At 43.1% G+C, this 15,330-nt stretch overlaps 1 protein-coding gene and 1 pseudogene across 6 annotated transcripts in view; both read right to left on the bottom strand.

Annotated features, from left to right (window-relative positions):
- Raly (RALY heterogeneous nuclear ribonucleoprotein) overlaps positions 1 to 15,330 on the bottom strand; it is an 85,163-nt gene that overhangs the window by 61,750 nt on the left and 8,083 nt on the right. The gene's annotated exons all lie outside the window — the stretch shown is intronic.
- LOC115063595 lies at positions 7,405 to 8,563 on the bottom strand (annotated as a pseudogene).

Below are 15,330 nucleotides of genomic sequence, written 5' to 3'. Positions count from 1 at the left end.
GCCTGCCTCTGCCTCCCTAGTGCTGGGATTAAAGGCATGCGCCACCATGCCCGGCTTGTCCTTGAAATTTTAAATGTAAATACCATCACTTTTATAAATTTTTCTCCTTGACAAATAGTTGTCAAGATCTAGTAACATTAGATCCACTGGAAGGTCAAAAGGCTTTTTATGATCTTTCAATCCACTGGAAGGTCAAACGCCTTTCTATGATCTTTTCATTCTTTGACATTTTCTCATTTAACCTTAAACAAAACAAAACAAAACAAAACACCACATCCGTTTATATACAAGTGTACACACACACATACAAGTTTTAAAAATGCATGCCAATTATTTACCATTCCATACAACTTAGAAACAGGGTAGGGTTTGGTTTAGTGGTAAAGTACTTGCCTAGCACAATCAGGCCTTAAGTTAGATCTTCAACAACATACACACAAATCCCTTTCTATGTAATTTAACATTAAGAGCAAACTCTGTCTGGGCATGGTGGGGCATGCCTTTAATCCCAACAAGTTAGATCTCTGTGAGTTCAAGGCCAGCTTGATCAACACAGTAAGTTCTAGGACAGCCAGGGATATGTAGAGAACCTGTTTCAAAAAAATAAAACAAAATAAAATAAACCAAACCCCAACACCCCCTCAAGAAAGAATTTTAAAACTGCCAGTTCTTAAATGCAAAAGAAATGAAGTGCATTAACACTTCGAGTGTATTGAGATTTTACATATTTGCCACATGCAAGCATGTGCCTCCATCTGAGAAACTAGCATCACAAGAGCTTAGTTTAAATACCTTTTGAGTTACACACTTACTGGCATCCTCTCAGGCACTCTACATCCTACAATGACCATGTTACAATAACTTCCAGAAGTTTCTTGCTCAGAAGATGCCTATTTTTCATACACAGGAGTGACTGCTAATTGCAGCCACAAGAAAAAGAATCAGGTAACTCCTAAGTAAAACAGGTTTTATTTTAATGAGAAGTCATGGCATCAGACCCACTTCCCTTACAATGCACAGCCAGTTTACAAATATTAGGAATAGCAAATCATGTCAACTTAAACAAAAACAAACTCTACTAAGTCTGTCCTTTTTGTTAAGTCCTATAATAGGCCAGGACATAGGACCAGGACATAGTGGCATGCAAGGTTCCAAGTAAAATAAAGAGACCTCACTTACACTCAGGAAATTTAACAGCATTATAACTAGCTGAAGTCTCTTTAATGTTACAAGTTCAGTCAGATATTCCTAAAATCCTAGTACTTAGTAGGTAGAAGAGGTAAGGTCAAAAGTTCAGGGTTCAACAGGTGGTAGCAAAATCAAGTTTCCAAGATAAAAGTGGAAGGAAAAAGCAAAACAGAAAAGCAACTGGTTCCCACCTTGGCACCAATGAAAAAAGTTGATTAGTATGGCTCTCACAAACTTGAGGACAAGTATGTAGCTTTCCCATATGGAAGCAGTAGAGGAAATATGAAGGTAAGTGAAGACTGTAAACTCAAGGTTTCTTCCTTCCATGCTGCAGATTTCCCACAGAACAGTCACAGGGTCCTAAAAAGCCAAGTGAAAACATACACAGGCAAGGCAATAGTCATAAGACAAAGAGGGATCGATCCTTGGTAGAGAGCACTCATGGTATGAAGAACCCTTCTGAAGAATAGCCCAAGCCTAGTCCCATTCCTGTAACTGGTTTAGGGCAAGGGAGCAGTGAGGGGGTGGGAGGCATGGAGCAAGAGTGGGGTCAAGCCATGTCCAAGCTCTGAAAATCTTGTCCTGAGATTGGTAGGAATACAATTGTTCTCCCCACCTGCCCTGGAGCACATCACCCTGTGCCCTCACATTCACACACCAAGGAGGCCTCGTAACCCAGTAGTCAAATTAAACTTTCTTTCCTCTTATAAGGTCATGTCCAGCAGCACCTGGAATTCCTTTCTTCAAATGAGGCATATCCAGCAACCTGGCCTAGGATGTACACTCACCCCCATACCCAGTAAACTGATTAGACAGTTCTCAAATACAAACGACCAGTAAACATCTGAAAAAGTAGTGACTATTCTTAGCCATTAGAGAAACAAAGCACAATTGTGAAGGAGGATATGGGGAGAAACGCTCCTGCTGGAATGACTGTAGTCTGGTGCAGCCACTTATACTAAAGTGTGGCAGTTCCAAGAAAGAAAAGAAAGGGGGGGCCTAAAATAGAACTATCATGTGGCCTATATACTGGATGTACACCCAAAGGACTCTAAGTCACATACTACAAAGGTACTTGAACATCCATGTTTATTGCTGCACTACTAAAAATAGCCAGGAAATGGAGTCAGCCTAGCCATTGATAGATGAATGTATAAAGAAAATGTACTCCTTATACACAATGAAATTTTATTCAACCACAAAGAAAAGTAAAATCATGGCATTTGCAATAAAATGGCTACAACTGAAAACCATTGTTTGGAGAAATAAACAAGACTCAAATAACCACATTTTATCTTGTATGTACATTGTAGGGTGTGTGTGGTGGGAGAGAGAGAGAGAGATCTTTCTGTAAGAGACTGGAGAAGGGACAGGGGAGAAAGCAGAAATGGGAGACTTTAGGGGAAGAATGGGACCAGTAAAAAAAGGGCAGGGAGCATAAAGAAGGGCAGTAGGGAAGTGGGATAAGAACAAACTGCAATGTATGTATGAAAGTGAATTAATGAAACCTATTACTTTGTACACCAACCAAAAATAAATCTCCATTCACATCTGTTACTTTTATAATGCACACCAGGGTTATCTCAGGATCTAACTCAAAAATAATAATAATAATAATAACAATAAATAAAATAAAGACAACAGGTATTAAGAGTCTAACAAGTAGGATGCCAGTTTTTGATCTCTGATCTAGAGAATAAAATACTCTGAAGAGAACTAGAACAGAAAGCACCTGGTTGTCTCCAATGTTAAAAGAACTGTTTTAAAGGGGCTGCGTCTCCAAAGTTCACAACTAAAATTTTATTTGCAAAAGAGCAAAACTGCCTTCATTAGATAACACTGGAGTGAATAGTCCCACATAAATGTTTGCTGCCCATGAAACAAGATGATACTCCATTATTCTACTGCCTCTGGTGTTTTTAAATATTTCCACAAAAGCAAAAACACCTCTATCCAACAAGAGAAAAAAAAAATCAGTTACCCATGAAATAGTAAGTGAATCCCAGGAAGATTTATTGCTAGAAAAACATTTGTTTGTTTTTTCTTTTTAAACATTTGGTTTTTATTTAAGAAATCTCCCAACTATATTTATGATCACAGAACATACCACCACCACCACCTCACCACCACTTGCTTACAGGACTCAACAGAAAATACCTTCTTAAGGCTGAGGTAGAACTAAAAAAAAGATTTTTAAGGGGTTAGCACATAACTTATCACCTCTGTGAGCACAAATACACGATATTAAGTATGGCATCATTACAAAATGGGCACACAATTCACTGCAGCTATTAAAATGAAGACAGATTCAGTACCCAGGTCAGATTTTTTTTTTTTTAAAACAAATATTCAAACTGAGCAGGAGCCTAATATCCCTCTGGTTAATGTCTCTAGTGGAAACTCCAAAACCCCTTGATTCTTAAGCAATGCCCTACAGACACAGAATCAAGAGCTGATACTATTTAACATTAGGGAGCAGCCAGGGCCATCTTTTTTCCTCAGCCAGGTAATTTAAGGTACATTTTCTAATATTTGCTCATAGAACAAAGAAAAAAAGGTTCTAAGACATGATCTACGTTCATGCCAGGCTTCAAAGTGCTTTGGTAAAAAAACGCCCAGCAAGGTTCCACTGGCAGGATTAAAAGCTAATAAAGATGGTCGTTTTTCCCCTGAGAAAATACACAAGTAATAGGGTGAAGCTATCTCGGTGTTTCCCATCTCTTCTGCTTTAAGAAAAAACAAACAAGCTCTCTACATACATGGGAAGAAAATCTCAATTAAAAGGATAGCTCCATAGACTGACCTACAAGCAATGATTGATGTAGGAGGGCCCAGCTCACTAGGAGTGATATCACCCCTGTGCAGGTGGTCCTGGATAGATAAGAAAACAGGCTTGAGGGGGTTGAAGAGATGGCTCAGCAGTTAAAAATACTAGCTGCTCTTCCACAGGTCCTGAGTTCAATTCCCAGCAACCACATGATGGCTCACAACCACCTGTAATGGGATCCAATACCATCTTCTGAGTGTGTCAGAAGACAGTTATGGTGTATTCATATAGATAAAATAAATAACTCTTTAAAATAAAAGAGGGAAAGAAAAAAAAAAAAAAAACAGGCTTGACACTGGAGAGAAAGCTCAGCAGTTAAAGGCTGCTCTTCCAAAGTTCAATTCCCAGCAACCACGTGGTGGCTTATAACCATCTGCAATGGAATCTGATACCTTTTTCTGGTGTGTCTGAAGACAGGAACAGGGACAGTGTACTCATACATAAAATAAATAAATCTTTAAAAAAAGAAACAAAAAAGTACTTGTTACTCTTGCAGGCATCTGGGCTTAGCTCCCAGCACCCACTTGGTGGTCCACAACCATCTGTAACTCCAAATTCAAGAAACCCTTCACTCTCTTCTGACCTCCATGCACACACACAGTGCACATACATACATGCAGGCAAAACATTCATTCACATCAAATACGATAATTCTAAAATTATTTTATAAGGAGGCCAAGTGAGCCATGGGAACAAGTCAGGAAATAACTCTGTGGCCTCTGACTTCCCTGGCTGATGGACCAGAAACTGTAAAATGAAATAAACCCTTTCCTCCCCAAGCTGCTTTTGGTCATGATGTTTTATCACAGCATCAGAAACCTAACTAATATCCCTCCTGCTTTCCTCCTGCTAATCATTACCAGGAACATGGATGCTACTCTGGTCATTCATCTGTCTCTCTGCTCCAGGTTCACATCATACAAACCATCATCTATCTCTCTTCTAAGTAGAAGGGGGGAGGATTAATTTACTTTAACTGAAAAAAGAAAATATATGAGTGTTGCTTCTAGATAAAAGTCTGGGTAATATAGTCCAGAAACAGAAATACTGGCACTTAATCACTTATAATCATAGACAGAATATCAGAAATGAGGACAAAGACAAACAACATTCACTATCCTTATACAAGACAAGACCAACCCAACTCAAGATACTGAAGTGACTTCTCCTAATCTTAGACCAGTTCGGATTACTCTTGCTGTCTCAGATAACTACAGCCCAAAGAGATCCCTCCCTGTGGAAGCCCCTGCCACTTACCTATTCCTTCTGACAATGATTCACTGATTTGCCACATTACAACTGCTTTACCATTTTACTTTATGTTGCACTTTTAATACATTACCTCATTTTCTTTCTTTCTTTTTTTTTGTCGTTTTTTTGGTTTGGTTTGGTTTTTCGAGATAGGGTTTCTCTGTGTAGCCCTGGCTGTCCTGGAACTCTGTAGACAGCCTGTCTGGTTTCCAACTCATAAAGTCACCTGCCTCTGCCTCCCAAGTGCTGGGATTAAAGGCGTGCACTACCACTACCCGACTTTTTTTCTTTTTTAAAAGATTCATTTATTTATTTTAAGTATATGAGTACACCATCGCTCTCTTCAGACACACCAGAAGAGGGCATCAGGTCCCATTGCAGATGGTTGTGAACCACTATGTGGTTGCTGGGAATTGAACACAGGAACTCTGGAAGAGCAGTCAGTGAGTGCTCTTAACCTCTGAGTCATTGATCCAGCAGCACCTCATTTTCCTTACACAGTAAGGAAAGCAGATATAGAATATTAACACTAACTTATAAGAAAATGGAATTTCAGTGAGAAAAATTATTTCTCCAGTTTATTAGTGCCATATAAGAAGAGTAGACCTTCTTGTTCCAAGTTTAGTTGTCAAAGATATGAAACTACCTCATTCTCAGCATTTTTATCTCCTCCAAAGACATTTATAGGTCACGTAGAACCAGAAAATACCTTGGTGGTCTCCAGTTCACTGCCTTCAACATTATCTCTAATCTTCAAGACATGCTTCAACCTTAATACTGTTTATTAGCGTATTTTATGTATATGAGTATTTTACCTACATGTTTGTTTGTATACCACTTTTGTGCCTGGTGCCCACAGAGCATTGAATTCCCTGAAACTAGAGTTACAGACAGCTATGACTCACAAGTAGATGGTGAGAATCAAACTGGAGTCCTCTGGAAGAACAGCAAATGTTCTTAACCACTGAGCCATCTCTCCAGCCCCATTAATTATGAGAGAGGTGGAGAGGGAGAGGGAGTAAGTTCTAGGAGCTGGTTCACTCCTTAAACCTTTGCATGAATGGTGATGAATTCAGGATGCCAGGTTTATATAGTTAGCCACTGAGCCATCTCAAGAACCAACTTATTCTTTTAGACCTCTCAGGCAATGCTAAATTGCAGGAAGAAATCATGGCCATAATCAACCATCCTAAGCAACTCTTCTCCCTTAAGAGATAGGGGTTATGGGATCAGGTGTAGAGAGCAAACAGAAAGAAACTGGGGGGAGGGGCAATCTCTAGGACTTGCCAGTGACCGAGGACTGGGGGAGGCCCCAGAGAGTCTATGGGTTGACTCTGAGAATCCTAGCAGTGGGGGGATATGGAGCCTGAAGTGGCCACCTCCTGTAGCCAGGTAGGACTCCCACACAGGACACCAACCCACCCACAAAATTTTTAACCCAAATGTGTCCTGCCCACAAGACGTGCAGGAACAAAGACGGGGCAGAGATGAAGGGAATGGCCAGCCAATGACTGGTCCAACTTGTGTTAGACTCCCACTCAGGGAGACCCCTAGTCAAGTCTCAGGATGGCGCGCACCCAAGGAAACACCGTCTTGATGAAAGCACACGAGGCAGTTTAATATTGGAGCTCCGGGCTGACATGTATCTCACACAGGAGACAGAGGAACTGACCCTGAGGCTCAGAAGCTAGAGGTTTATATAGAAAAAGGTCAGGGGTATGGGAGGAATTGGCGCAGTTACACATGATTGGCTAGTTTAAACATCAGCAAATAGTATGTGCGGATCAGGGTAACAGCAATTCTGAAGGGCGGGTGCCTATCTGTGTCGACAGAGCATCTGGTTAACGGTTAACCTCAAATTGTGTCAGAAGGGCAAGAGACAGAGAGACGCCAGACCAGATGGCCCATGACTCAGCTGGGATTGTCCAGACATGTCCTAGCATGCCTCCCCTATCTTTATGGCCAGTCAGTTCCTGGAATGACTTAACAACCTTTGTTCAGGCCTATCCGGACATCCCTGGGCTTGTTCTGTTCTTTGCCCTAGGCTTGTGAACCTTCTGACTGACCAGCATGGACCTTGAATTTTAGTTTTCTTTCATTCCCCTCTTCTTCTACTAACTAATTCTAATGTTAGAATTTCAAAGGTCTGTATCTTCATATGGAGAGTGGAAATCATATTCTTCTTCTATCTTAACTATAGGCTGGTATTGACGTTGGAGAACCATGAGCTGTACTGCATTTACCCTACTTATTTATTAAACAGGGGCCAAAGATTAAAACCAAGCACATAATAAAAATTGGCCCGGCTAAAGAAGAAAATAAAGTGGTCATCCATGGAGATTTAGAGTACCACGATTCGAACCATCCCTGTTGAGCTTCTCACTCTCGCTTCCTTCTTTCCAGTCTTTCCCTTAATTTTTGCATAGAATCTCTGACTATTCCCGTGTGGTCTGTGTAGAAGCAGCATTCTTCTTTCAGGGATGCACATAGTCCTCCTTCCTTTAAAAACAATAAATCTAAACCTCTTCTGTTTTGTAACACTACTTCTGATAGAGAGATCAATAATTTTTCTAAGGCATCAATAGATTTTTCTAACATTCCCTAGATCTTCATTTATAGCTTCTCTTAAAGACTGGATTGCTTGTCTATTTTCAAGTAAGTCTGTTACATCCGTTCCTACTCCTGCCGTAATACCAACCCCCATTAGCACAGCTAGGGTAAGGGAGACTGGTTCTCTTTTTAATCTCTTATTGGTATACTCATCTTCTAGGCGGGAAGTGGGATAATAGTACACACGAGGTAGAAGCTGAACTATGACACAGAAATCACGAGAGGGGTCAAAAACTCTAGTTGATACGCATGGGGTGAGCCCTGTACAGGCCCACCAGCCGACTGGAGAAGGTACAAGGTAATAGTTGGTATCTGTCCTGTCCTGGTGGGAAAGGAGAGGTGTCCCTATGCAGAGACCAGGGCTCCTTCCTGACACTTCAGTCAGGGTTAGTTTCTTTCCTGTTCCCCATGAGCAGAAGCGTGACTACTGGTGCTATTGAAATCTCCATTAAAGGCAATCCCTTCATAGTAGGGAGGGCCTGAGGATAGGCATAACCAGCAGTCAGTAGTAGCATCTGGACCCGTGCTGTTAAGGGCATAAAAGGCTCCTCTGACCAGATTGAACAGTCTTTGTCCTGTCAAGGGGTTTGTAGGGATAATGGTCAAGGGTTCTTGGGGAGTGCTGATATTGAGGGGGCTCACAGTTATAGGGATAGAGTCAGGGGTTTGGATCTGGCAGGGGGACCCTGTTCAGGAAGGACCTTATTAGGTCCTATGGGCACTGTGGAAGGGTTTCCTACTGTCAGTTTGATTCTGAAATCAATCCATGATTTTTCTCTGCGGCATACAATCGCAAACCCCAATTATTTCCCCTAAGCCAGCTCTGAAGATCTTGTTTCCCTTTGTCAGTGAAATTTTGTAAGTATGGGGTTGCAATATCTACCTTTGCAAGCTCCATCGGGGCTGTTGCGATGGGCACACCCTTTCTCAGGATATTTAGAACTATCTTTCTCACCTTGGTTTGGCTTGTCATAGCTGCTGTTCCTTTTTACCGTGATCAGGTCCCAAGCAGAGGAAGGTTTCCAGTGAACCTCTCCTGTGGTTTCACAACCCCATGCAGCACAATAGAAGTCCGATGCCCCCCCACACTTATGCCGAAACTTTAGGCCCTGGCCTTGGCCAGGGTAAACATAAAATTCTGCGGACCGAAGGTTGGCCCAGTAAAACTGTCCCAAGCATCTAAACGTGCTCCCTATCCCGCTCGGGGACACACTGTTTTTCAGCTGGTGGTTTAAGAAGGTAGGAGTGGTCAGGGATATCCCAGGTAAGTAATCCTGCTGTTAACTTACAAATATCAGGCGTAAGGTCGGGCCACCAAGTCCACGGGGGGGGGAGGGGGGGGCAGCGGTGGTCGACCAAACAATGTTCCCCTCTTCATTGAACACTTCCCAAGTTTGTTGAATTGGGGCATGAGGGTGAGGTCTCTGTTCTGAGTTGCTCTTGTGACACAAGCGCAACTTAAGAGGATTATTAGTCTTTTCCAGCGTCCACTCATCTCGACCAGACTCAGGGGAAGCCTTCTTAACGTGTGAGGCATGAACCCAAGTGGCGGTGGGTGTAGCTAACATCACCAGGTAGGGTCCTTTCCACCGTGGCTCGAGGTTCCCTGCTTGGTGTCTCCTCACCAGGACCGTGTCTCCCACTTCAAACTGGTGTGGCACCAGTAGGTTGCCAGCGACATAGATTTCTTTAAACTGCTCCCAGATTTCTTTCCTCATGGTTTCGAGAGCCTTCAGTTGGGCTAGGAGGCGAGATGAGGAAATGGAGGAAACATCAGGACAGGTTCTATTCTCTACAGTCACACAGATAGGTGGGGCCGCCCCAAACATCAGTTCGAAAGGGGTTAGACTGGAGGCTCCAGGAGTATTCAGGAACCAGAATAAGGCATAAGGAAGAAGGGCTGTCCAATCACTCCCGCCAGTCTCTAAGGTCAATTTAGTCAAGGTCTCTTTTAGAGTTCTATTCATCCTTTCTACCTGTCCTGAACTCTGGGGTCTGTAAGCACAATGTAACTTCCAATTTATCTCCAGCTGTCTGGCCAATCCCTCACTTACCTACACAACAAAGGCAGGCCGGTTGTCTGACCCAATTACCTTAGGTATCCCGAAACGGGGAAAGATTTCTTAGAGTATCTTCTTGGTCACCATATTAGCCGTTTCTCTCTTGGTGGGGAGTGCTTCAGCCCACCCTGAAAAGGTATCTACAAAAACTAGAAGGTACTTATTTCCATATCAGGCTGGCTTGACCTCGGTAAAGTCGACCTCCCAGTAAGTCCCAGGCCTATCTCCTTGTAAGCGTCTTCCACCATGGAGCTTGCTGGACCCGGCATTGGTAAGCGCACATGCTCAACAGTTCTTCACTAGGTCCTCTATTACATTCTGTAGTCTAGGAATATGGTAAGGGGATCTATTGACTAGCTTTGTCATCTTTTTGGGTCCCAGGTGAGTGAGGCGGTGTGTATTAGTCAAATATTCCAGCCCCTCTTCTTCTGTGAGGATCCTTCTTTCTGTGATCTCCTCAACCAGCTGGGGTGTGGGTTTAATTACCAAAGTAATTAGGCCCCTGCATCGCCTCCTTAGCCACCTGGTCTGCCATCTGATTTCCTTTTTCTATAGGTCCGGTTCCCCTTTGATGTCCTGGGCAATGGATAATCGCCACCTTACAGGGCAAATGGACAGTCTTTAACAAGCTAAGAATCTCTTCTTTATTTTTGATGTCTTTTTCAGCGGAAGTTAATAGTCCACGCTGTCTGTAGATCGCCCCATGAACATGAGCTGCTGCGAAGGCAAACCGGCTGTCAGTATAAATATTGATAGTCTTTCCCTCTTTCCCTCTGCTAGCTTTAAAGCCTGAGTTAAGGCAATAAGCGCTGCTCTTAGGGCTGATGTTCCTTCAGGCAGGCCGCTGGCCCATATAACAGACTTCCCGTCCACTACTGCTGCCCCGGCTCTGTGCTTACCTTCTACCATGAAGCTGCTTCCATCGGTGAACCAGGTCACCACTCCGGGCCATGGTCGGTCAGTTAAGTATGGCCGAGTCCCAGTTTCCTCTGCTAGTATCTCTTTACATTGATGTACAGGGGTTTCGTTAGCTTCAGGCAGTAGGGTAGCGGGGTTAAGAATGGCAGGTGGAGCAAAGGTCATCTGCTCAGTCAACAACAAGCTCTGGTAGTGGGTCATCCAGGCATTAGTCATCCAGCGGTGGCTGCCGAATAATGCTCTCAAGGGTGTACGGGGCTACCACGGTCACATTTTGGTCCATAGTCAAGTTTATCAGCATCTTTCACCAACACAGCTGTGGCTGCTATTTCCCGTAGACAGGAGGGCTATCCGCTAGCCTCGGGGTCCAGTTTCTTTGACAGATAGGCTACTGGGCGCTTCCAGGGTCCTAGGGATTGAGTGAGGACCCCTCTGGGTACTCCATTTCTCTCACTGATATATAGGGTGAAAGGCTTGTTTAAATCAGTCAGTGCTAGGGCAGGGGCCTGTAGCAGTGCCTTTTTAAGAGTCTCAAAAGCCAATTGATGTTCCTTAGTCCAAGTGAACTTTCCTTTTCCTTTTGTTAGGGGGTATAATGGGGCTGCCAAAGTAGCGAACCCTGAGATCCAGAGTCTACAGAATCCTGCAGTCACCAGGAATTCTCTTACCTGGCAAGGGGTGGTTAGGGTCGGGATCTGTAACTGTCTGCTTCCTAGCTTCGGTGAGCCATCATTGTCCATTCTTCAGGGTATATCCCAAGTAGGTTATCTCAATCTGACATAACTGTGCCTTCTTAGCCGAAACCCGGTACCCCGACTCACCTAACTCGGCCAGGATGTTCTGAGTCCCAAGTTCACACTCCTCGCATGTTTCCGTGGCCAATAGAAGGTCATCTACATATTGTAGGAGAGTCACCTGGGGATTGTTGGCCCGAAAGGAGGCAAGATCTCAATGTAGGGCTTCATCAAACAGAGTGGATGAATTTTTGAATCCCTGAGGCAGTCTCGTCCACGTGAGCTGCCTGGTCCTTCCGTTCTCTGGGTCTCGCCATTCGAAGGCAAACAAGGGCTGGCTGTTAGGGTGTAGCCTCAGGCAAAAGAAAGCATCTTTAAGATTTTTTTTTTTAAAGCTTTATTTATTTATTATTATATGTAATTACACACATAGCTGTCTTCAGACACTCCAGAAGAGGGCGTCAGGTCTTGTTACAGATGGTTATGAGCCACCATGTGGTTGCTGGGATTTGAACTCAGGACCTTTGGAAGAGCAGTCAGGTGCTCTTACCCACTGAGCCATCTCACCAGCCCGCATCTTTAAGATTTAAGACCATATACCAGGTTCTTTTGGGCGGCAGTGTGCTGAGCAGGTTCTAAGGATTGGGCACTGTGGGGTGGATGTCTTGAACTCTCTTATTCACCTCTCTAAGGTCCTGTACAGGGCGGTAGTCATTTGTCCCCGGTTTCTTTGCCAGGAGTAGGGGGGTATTCCAAGGAGACTTATATAGGACTAGGATCCCCTGTTGGAGCAGTCTGGTGATATGGGGGCATATGCCCTCCTGCGCTTCTCTGACCATGGGGTACTGTCGGACCCCAATGGGAGTGGCCCCAGACTTAAGCTCAATCATTACCAGGGGACACGAGAGACCATCTTGATGGAAGCACACGAGGCAGTTTAATATCGGAGCTCCGGGCTGACATGTATCTCACACAGGAGACAGAGGAACTGACCCTGAGGCTCAGAAGCTAGAGGTTTATATAGAAAAAGGTCAGGGGTATGGGAGGAATTGGCGCAGTTACACATGATTGGCTAGTTTAAACATCAGCAAATAGTATATGCGGATCAGGGTAACAGCAATTCTGAAGGGCGGATGCCTATCTTTATGGCCAGTCAGTTCCTGGAATGACTTAACAACCTTTGTTCAGGCCTATCCGGACATGCCTGGGCTTGTTCTGTTCTTTGCCCTAGGCTTGTGAACCTTCTGACTGACCAGCATGAGATGCCTGAATCATGGACCTTGAATTTTAGTTTTCTTTCACTTGAGACCCATCCCATGGGCAAGAATCAATCCCTGACAATATTAATGATACTCTGAATGAGAGCTTCACCCAGCAGTCAATGGAAACAGATGCAGAGACCCAAGGCCAAACATTAAATGGAGCTCAGGGAGTCTTGTGGAAGAGCTGGGGAAAGGATTGAGGGCCCCAAAGAGGACAGGGCCTCCATAGAAGACCAAGAGTCAACTAACCTGGACCCTTGGGGGCTCCCAGAGACTGAACCTCCAACCAAAGAGCAAGCATGGGACTTAGGCCCTCTGCACATATGTAGCAGATGCACACAGCTTGGTCTTTATGTGGGTTCCCCTGCCTCTGAACCTGTGAATCTCATTCCTCTAACAGAGCTGCCTTGTCTAGCCTCAGTGGGAGAGGATGGGCCTACTCCTGGAGTGATTTGATGTGCCAAGGTGGGGTGATACCCAGGAGGGGCCTCCCCCTTCTCAGAGGAGTAGGGAAGGGGAAGGGCTCTGTGGGGTGGACCAAAAGGAGGGGGGGGTATGGTCAGGATGTAGTAAATTAATGAAAAAAAAAAGTTTTTCACCATTAGAACCTTCATGTTTCCTCTAATTCTACTTCTATTTTCTAAGACTCCATGCAGCAAAGCAGTCAAAGAAGGCAGTCACAATGATGAACTTTGAGAATCACAATTTAATCACAATTAATAAATTACAAAAACATAACTCAAATAACTGTATTGCAAATAAAAGTCCCATTTTATACCAAAAGAATGTAATAATTTAATGTATTTATTTCTCCTTATTCTTAAATCAAAAACTAGACACCACCAAATCTTTCTGGAAGCCAAGCTAAGATGCTAGCAGATATCTGGACCCTCAACAAGGTCAGTGTTCTCCCCTATCTTAATGTTCTTGACTTTACAGGCCAGGGACTGGGCTCATAAGATTTAGACACATTGGATATTAAAGATAAACAACCTGGCTGGATAATAGGCAGAAAAAAGGAAAAGGGAAAATACCGAAAACAAATCAATACACTAGAAGTCGGGAGAATCAAAGCTTCTTTATCTAGTGAGGTTATCCATCAATTATGCTATTTCCCATCTGAACTTACATCTCAGGTATCTGGGCCAGAGAAGCAAAAGGAAGAATGAGATACAAATTGTTGTTTTAGTTTTATTTAGAGAGTATTTGCCTAATGTTCTCATCATCAAGGACATGTAGCAGTCAAAGGACAACTTGTAGGAGTTGGCTGTTCTACATGTGGCTCCCAGGAATTAAACTCCAGGTCCTCAGGCTTAGCAGCAAATTTCTTTACCCCATGTGCCATCTAACCATCCCTGATTTGTTTTACTTACCCCCTCAGAATTGAAAAATAATTGCAGATAGAAATCATGTCTTAATTTTTATGTTCTCTACTAGGAGAACACATAGTAGGTACACAAAATTGCTGCAATGACTAGATTAGCTTAGGAACAGAAGATAAGCTGTTGTAATTTCCAAACACAATCATATTATGTCACCAAGATAGCACAGTAACCCTATTCACGACCCTAAATATAGAAAGGGCTATTTCAATTGGTGTGAAGAGCCAATTTAAGGTGAGACTTTAGGGTTTTAAGAAAAATTAATCTTATGTTTCACTGATTCATACACAGCCCTCATTATTATACTGGCAGCACCATTCCTTAGTGGTAGCTTACTGCTATTTAGAAGAACAAAGTCCAAAAGCCTGAAAATGGTCTGTGGGAACAACAACATATGACTTTTCGGTATAGCATGATCAAACACAAAGAAAATCTAGACTTAAAATGAGTTACAGAAATTCTGCTAGGATTGCTTTTACTGGCACAAAGAATTTCAAATCAAACTAGACAAACAGATCAAGAGAAACCATGCAAACATCGCCTTTAACTAGGCTTACTGAAATCTTTAATAAACAGGAGATAGCTAAATACCAGATAAATGCCTCCAGAATGAAGAAAACCTGGCCAAAAACATTAAGCTGCTAAACTTGGCTTTTTTAAAAGAGAATACTTATTTGGAGTAAAGCAATCATTTTGGCTTGACAAACTGAACTATTCATTTAGATGTCATTTCGAGGGCCCGGTGTCCACAGTAGGGGCACCTAACTCATAAGGCTAAAACTGCGAAAATGCCTCCTTGGGAGCTAAGCACACACTACTAATCCTATCATGGAGAAGGCAAAGGCAGGTTGATCTCAAGGCCAGTTTGCTCTGCCTAGTGAGTTTCTAGGACAATCAGAGCTACAGGGACCCTGACTCAAAAAAAAAAAAAAAAAAAAAAAAAAAACGACTTAAGCCGCGCTTAGAGGCTCTGGATCTCCTGCCCAACAGGCAAACCCCCCTCTATTTAAGTTTAAACTTTCCTTTTATTATGGAATTCTCAGACAGTTTTTCACATATTTAAATGTAATGTTCTATACAGTCTTAGGCTCCCAAGTC

This window comes from Mus pahari, chromosome 3 (assembly GCF_900095145.1).
Source record: "Mus pahari chromosome 3, PAHARI_EIJ_v1.1, whole genome shotgun sequence".
NCBI lineage: Eukaryota > Metazoa > Chordata > Mammalia > Rodentia > Muridae > Mus > Mus pahari.
Note: the sequence above shows the minus strand (reverse complement) of the source record. Positions and strands in the feature narration are given on the sequence as shown.